We start from the raw sequence: 7,172 nt of genomic DNA on the forward strand, positions 1-7,172 counted from the left end.
GGTGAGCCATCATATATCTACTCAACTAAACTGTACCGTCTCATATACAGAGGTCCTGGCCCTACTCGATAGAATGAACGTGAGGCCTATCAATGAGGTCTACGCGCGCCACGTTTTTACTACTCGCCCGCCGCCAGCGCCCTATAGAATCGCTAGAAGAATTCCTCAGAGACTTAAAAGCCTTATCCCGGGACTGTAATTATCAGGCTGTAACTGCTGCAGAACATAGAGAACTTGGTGTCCGCGATGTCTTTGTTGCAGGCCTTAGATCGAATTACGTGCGCCAGCGACTGCTGGAGAAGGGGACCCTAAATTTAGAAGATACTGTTGAACTCGCTACAACTATGGAGGTCTCATTTCGTAGCCTCATCTCGTTTCCTGCCGACTGCGCGACCCCGTCATGGGCCCCCGACCAGCGACTCCCCCAGGCCTGCGCTGCGCGGCCACCCAGCCACCATGCTGCCCTAGCCTGCCACTTTTGTGCCCAGCCCCAGCACCCGCGGCAGCAATGCCCGGCCCACAACGCGACCTGCAGCAGCTGTGGGTGAAAAGGTCACTACGCCAGAGTGTGCCTGGCAAGGAAGGCCCCAGCCCCTAAACCTCTAGCGGCACAAAGTAATCGCCCTCCGCACTCACAGACCCGCAGGCCCTGGAACGCAGCGGCCTATGCCCCGACTCCGCCCCCATCCGCCACATGCGATCCATGGGGGCCGCCATCTTGGCGGACCCCCACCACACGGTCCATCACGGGCGACTCATGGGGGCCGCCATCTTGGACGCCATCTTCCTCGTCGCCCGCCACGTGCGATCCACGGGGGCGGCCATCTTGGGCCCCATCCTCTCCACACTCAGAAAACTCGATTGAAGACTGCGACCTCAGCGGGCACTCATCGCGGGGCCATCCCAGCGCAGCCGACAGAGCCGCCGACTACCCGCAACTCAACGCAGTCACACTGGACCAATCGCGCCCAAAGCATCTCCACAACTCGATGACGACGGTCCAAATCAACGGGTACAGTACACCATGCCTTTTCGACTCCGGGAGCACTGAGAGCTTCGTACACCCAGATCTGGTAAGACGCTGTTCGCTCCCCATTTTCCCTGCACGGCAAACTATCGCCCTCGCTTCGGGTTCCCACTCTGTCCATATCCAAGGGCGCACCGTCGCAACTCTAACAATCCAAGGCGCTAGCTACTCTAATTTCCAACTATACGTCCTGCCCGAACTCTGCGCCCCACTCTTATTGGGACTCGACTTTCAATGCAATCTCAAGAGTCTCACCCTCAGCTTCGGCGGACCCCTACCCCCACTCACTATCTGCAGCCTAGCCACGCTGCGAATCTCCCCCCCTCCTCTCTTTGCCAACCTCACTCCGGACTGTAAACCAGTAGCCACTCGCAGCAGGCGGTACAGGCTACAGGACAGGGTGTTCATTCGATCCGAGGTCCGGAGGCTTTTACATGAGGGGATCATAGAGGCCAGTAACAGTCCCTGGAGAGCTCAGGTGGTGGTCGTCAAGACCGGGGAAAAATTCCGCATGGTCATAGACTATAGTCAGACTATTAATCGGTTTACGCTCCTCGACGTGTACCCCCTCCCCAGGATTGCAGACATGGTGAATCAGATCGCCTAGTATTGGATTTTTTCCACGGTGGATCTGAAGTCTGTATACCACCAATCCCCAATCCGCCCGGAGGACCGTCACTTCACGGCATTTGAGGCCGATGGCTGCCTCTTCCACTTCCTCCGGGTCCCCTTTGGTGTCACGAATGGGGTTTCAGTGTTCCAACTAGCAATGGACCGAATGGTGGACCAGTACGGGCTGCGGGCCACGTTTCCGTACTTGGATAACGTCACCATCTGCGGCTATGACCAACAGGACCACTTTGGTGGAGTGAAGGATAGGGAAGGAAATATGGTGCGAAGGGGGGTAGACATTAACGGGGTCTTCAGGGACTTTTATGGGGAATTGTACTGGTCTGAACCCCTGGTGGAGGGGGGGGGGGGGGGGGGGGGGAATGGGGCGCTTTTTGGACAAGCTGAGATTTCCGAAGGTGGAGGAGGGGCAGGTGGAGGGGCTGGGGGCGCCGATTGAGCTGGAAGAGCTGGTCACTAGGATAGGCAGCATGCAGTCGGGGAAGGCGCCGGGGCCGGATGGGTTTCCGGTCGAATTTTATAAAACGTACACAGACCTGCTGGGCCCCCTGTTGGTTAGAACCTTTAACGAGGCAAGGGGGGGGGGGGGGGGGGGGGGGGGGGGGCTTTGCCCCCGACTATGTCACGGGCGCTGATTTCCTTGATCCTTAAGCGGGATATGGATCCCCTGCATTGTGGATCATATAGGCCGATCTCGCTGGTGTGGATTAAATGTGGATGCCAAGCTGTTGGCGAAGATCTTGGCCACAAGGATAGAGGACCGTGTGCCGGGGGTCATTCATGAGGACCGGACGGGGTTTGTGAAGGGAAGGCAGCTGAACACCAATATACGTAAGCTTCTGAATGTTATAATGATGCCGGCGGTAGAAGGGGAGACGGAGATAGTGGTGGCATTAGACGTGGAGAAGGCCTTTGATAGGGTTGAGTGGGGATACATGTGGGAGGTGCTGGAAAGGTTTGGGTTCGGGGAGGGGTTTGTCAGTTAGGTGAGGCTGTTATATGAGGCCCCGATGGCGAGCGTAGCCACGAATGGGAGATCGGAGTATTTTCGGTTGCACCGGGGGACGAGACAGGGGTGTCCCCTGTCCCCCTTGCTCTTTGCGCTGGCAATTGAGCCCCTGGCCATGGCGTTGAGGGAGTCAGGGAATTGGAGGGGCCTGGTGGGGAGGAGCACCGAGTGTCACTTTACGCAGATGACTTGTTGCTATATGTGGCGGACCCAGTGGGGGGAATGCCGGAGGTGATGAAGATTCTCAGGGAATTTGGGGGCTTTTCAGGGTACAAGCTCAACCTGGGTAAGAGTGAGTTGTTCGTCGTGCACCCGGGGGATCAGGAGGAGGGGATTGATAGGCTCCCACTGAAAAGGGCAGGGGGGAGCTTTAGGTACCTGGGAGTCCAGGTGGCTTGGAGCTGGGAGGCCCTACACAAACTTAACCTCACAAGGCTGGTGGAGCAAATGGAGGAGGAGTTTAAAAGATGGGACATGTTGCCGCTGTCGCTGGCGGGCAGGGTGCAGTCAGTCAAGATGACGATGCTCCCGAGGTTTTGTTCCTGTTCCAGTGCCTCCCCATCCTTATCCCGAAGGCCTTTTTTAGGAGGGTCAACAGGAATATTACGGGATTTGTATGGGCGCATGGGACTCCGAGGGTGAGAAGGGTGTTTTTGGAGCGGGGCAGGGATGGGGGGGGGGGCTGGCGCTGCCCAACCTCTGTGGGTACTATTGGGCTGCCAACGCAGCGATGGTGCGCAAGTGGGTAATGGACGGGGAAGGGGCAGCATGGAAGAGGATGGAGATGGCGTCCTGTGTGGACACGAGCCTGGAGGTGCTGGTAACGGCGCCGTTGCCGCTCCCTCCAATGAGGTATACCACGAGCCCGGTGGTGGCCGCTACCCTCAAAATTTGGGGGCAATGGAGACGGCATAGGGGGGAGGTGGGGGGCTCGACAGAGTCCCCGATACGGGGGAACCACCGGTTTGTTCCAGGGAGCATTGATGGCGGGTTTCTTAGCTGGCACAGGGTAGGTATTAGGAGGTTGGGGGACCTGTTTGTAGATGGGAGGTTTGCGAGCTTGGGTGAGTTAGAGGGGAAGTTTGGGCTCCCCCGGGGAACATGTTTAGGTACATGCAGGTGAGGGCGTTTGCCAGGCGGCAAGTGGAGGGGTTCCCTCTGTTGCCCCCACGTGTGGTACGGGACAGGGTGCTCTCGGGGGTGTGGGTTGGAGGAGGGAGTATTTCGGACGTGTACCACGTAATGCAGGAGGTGGACGAGGCCTCGGTGGAGGAGCTGAAGGGTAAATGGGAAGAGGAGCTGGGTGAGGAGGTTGAGGAGGGGACGTGAGCGGACGCCCTGGAAAGGGTGAATTCCTCCTCTTCTTGTGCGAGGCTTAGCCTCATACAGTTCAAGGTGCTACATAGGGCTCATATGACCGGGACGAGGATGAGCAGGTTCTTCGGGGGCGAAGACAGGTGTCATAGGTGCTCGGGGAGCCCAGAGAACCATTCCCATATGCAAGCCCAGCGCTGGGGGTAGTTTGGAAGGGGGTAGCAAACATGGTGTCGAGGGTGGTAGGATCCAGGGTCGAGCCAGGCTGGGGGCTCGCGATATTTGGGGTAGCAGTGGAGCCGGGAGTGCAGGAGGCGAAAGAGGCCGGTGTTCTGGCCTTTGCGTCCCTAGTAGCCCGGCGGAGGATTTTGCTTCAGTGGAAGGATGCGAGGCCCCCAAGCGTGGAGGCCTGGATCAATGATATGGCGGGGTTCATTAAATTGGAGAGGGTGAAATTTGCCCTGAGGGGATCAGTACAGGGGTTTTTTTTAAGACGGTGGCAGCCTTTCCTTGACTTCCTGGCAGAACGGTAGGAAAATAGGCCGACAGCAGCAGCAATCTGGTGGGGGGGGGGGTTGTTTCGGTGGAGGGGAGGAATGTGTACATGTGTTTGTTGAATATGCCGGGTGCTAACCTATTTCTTCTTTTTGTAATTACTGGGGGGTGGGGGGTTTTCTTTTTTTTCCTTTTTGGTTTTTTTTTCTCGTTTTTGTTATTAATACTGTTTTCTTGTTGATATTTTCTGTTTTTGATATTCTGTGAAAATCTGAATAAAAATTATTTTTTAAAAAACCCCAAAATACGATATTATGTATCGACCGGGGAAGCTCAACGAGCCCCCAGATGCCCTATCCCACGGGACGTGTGCCAGCACACAGAGCGACCGCTTAACAGCCATCCACAATGACCTCTGCCACCCAGGGGTTACCCGGCTCGCCCACTACATTAAAGCCCAAAATCTGCCTTTCTCCACCGAGAAGGTAAAAGCCATCACCAGGGATTGCCCGATCTGCGCGGAGTGCAAACCGCACTTCTACAGACCAGACAGGGCCCACCTGGTCAAGGATTCTAGGCCCTTTGAACGCCTCGCTATCGATTTCAAAGGGCCACTCCCCTCGACTAACAGGAATGTGTACTTCCTGAACGTCATAGACGAGTTCTCCCGTTTTCCCTTTGCTATCCCGTGTCCCGATATGACCTCCCACACAGTCATTAGGGCCCTGCATAGTATCTTCACTCTGTTTGGTTTCCCCAGCTATGTACACAGCGACCGGGGTTCGTCCTTTATGAGCGACGAGCTGCATCAGTACCTGCTCGACAAGGGCATTGCCTCGAGCAGGACTACCAGCTATAACCCCAGGGGAAACGGGTAGGTGGAGAGGGTGAATGCGACGGCCTGGAAGACCGTCCTACAGACCCTCCGGTCCAGGAATCTCCCGATCTCCCATTGGCAAGAAGTCCTCCCCGACGCGCTCCACGCTATTAGGTCCCTCTTATGTACCGCTACCAACCAGACCACTCACGTGCGGCTCTTTATTTTTTCCAGGGGCACTACCACGGGGGAATCGCTCCCGGCATGGTTGAAGACACCAGGCCCAGTACTCCCAGTTTGGTTTTGGGGGTTTTTCTTTTTTTTTTTTCGTTTTTGTTGATAATACTGCTTTCTTGTTGATATCTTCTGTTTTTGATATTTTGTGAAAATCTCAATAAATATTATAAAGAAAAAAGAAGTTGCATGTAGGGAAACGTGAAGTGTTCCCGGTGAACAAGTTGGGTCCGGGGGGGGGGGGGGGGGGGGGGGGGGGGGGGGGTGCCATTTAAGGTGGCCAGAGGCAGGTTTAGACGCTTGGGATTCAGATAGCGGGGGAGTGGGTAATGCTACCTAAATGGAACTTAACAAAACTGGTGGAGGAGGTGAGGGAGGATCTGCAGAGGTAGGACACATTGTACCTGACTCTGGCAGGGTGGGACAAAAGTGGTGAAGATGAACATTCTGCCAAGGTTCCTGTTCACATTCCAGACCTTTCTGATCTTTGATCCGAAGGCCTTCTTTCAAGGATATGATTATCTCAGATGTCATATGGGCAGGGAAGGTGCCAAGAGTTAAGAGGGCCTTTTTACAGAGACAGAAGGGAGGGTTCGCATTGCCGAACCTGCAACATTGTTACTGGGTGATGAACATGGAGCAGGTGGATAGAAGGAGATGGGGCAGAATGGGTTAGGATGGAGGAGGAACATTCTCCCCGTGTCTGCGTGGGTTTCTCCTCCACAACCCAAAAGATGTGCAGGTTAGGTAGATTGGCCACGCTAAATTGCCCCTTAATTGGAAAAAAAACAATTGGGCACTCTAAATTTAAAAAAGGATGGAGGAGGAATCTTGTAAGGGGTTCAGCTTGAAGGCTTTGGTGAGAGTGGCATTACCAATGGCGCCAAGGAAATACTCAGAGAGCCCGGTGGTGCAGTTCACGGTAAAGGTCTGGAACCAGCTGAGGAGGCACTTTAGGATAGAAGGAATGTTAGTGTTATTGCGTTGTGCGAAAACCACGGTTTTGAGCCAGGAGGGATAGATGACATGTATAGGAAGTGGAGAGAAGTGGGGCTGATTAAGATGTTGGATCTGTACCTGGAAGAAGGGTTGGCCAGTATAGAGGAACTGATGGAGAAGATAGAGCTTCCCAGAGGAAGTGGGTTTTGGTACCTGCAGGTAAGGTACTTCCCACAGAGTTTCCCAGGTTGCTGAGGTATACCCTGATGGAGCGACTGCTGCTTCCAGATGTGGATTGGAGACATATACAGGTGGCTTGGAGAGCAAGGAGTGAAGATTAAGAAGTGGGAGGGGGAGCTGGGAGGGGAGATAAACTGGAGGGCAGGAAATGCAGCACTACAGAGGGTAAATGTGACCTCCTTGTGCGCAAGGTGGTACACATGGTACATATGACTCGGGCATCAGGCTCATATATTCCTGGGCTGCGAAAAGCTGGAGAGATTTTGGGCAGCATTAACAAGGATAGCGGGGGAGGAGGTTGAGCGAGGCCCTTTGGTGGTGATATTTGGGCTATTTGAGAAGCCGGGGCTGATGGAGGGGTGGAAAGGCGATGTTGTGGCCTTCTCTTCTCTGATTTCCCGTCGAAGAATTCTGTTGGAGGGGGATGGGGGAGGGGTGAAAAAGGGAAAAATTAGTACAAACTGTAC

At 54.9% G+C, this 7,172-nt stretch overlaps 1 protein-coding gene across 3 annotated transcripts in view; it reads right to left on the bottom strand.

Annotated features, from left to right (window-relative positions):
- Positions 1-7,172, bottom strand: part of ppp1r42 (protein phosphatase 1, regulatory subunit 42) — a 236,261-nt gene that overhangs the window by 189,222 nt on the left and 39,867 nt on the right. The window lies entirely within an intron of this gene.

Source organism: Scyliorhinus canicula, chromosome 10 (genome assembly GCF_902713615.1).
Source record: "Scyliorhinus canicula chromosome 10, sScyCan1.1, whole genome shotgun sequence".
Lineage (NCBI taxonomy): Eukaryota > Metazoa > Chordata > Chondrichthyes > Carcharhiniformes > Scyliorhinidae > Scyliorhinus > Scyliorhinus canicula.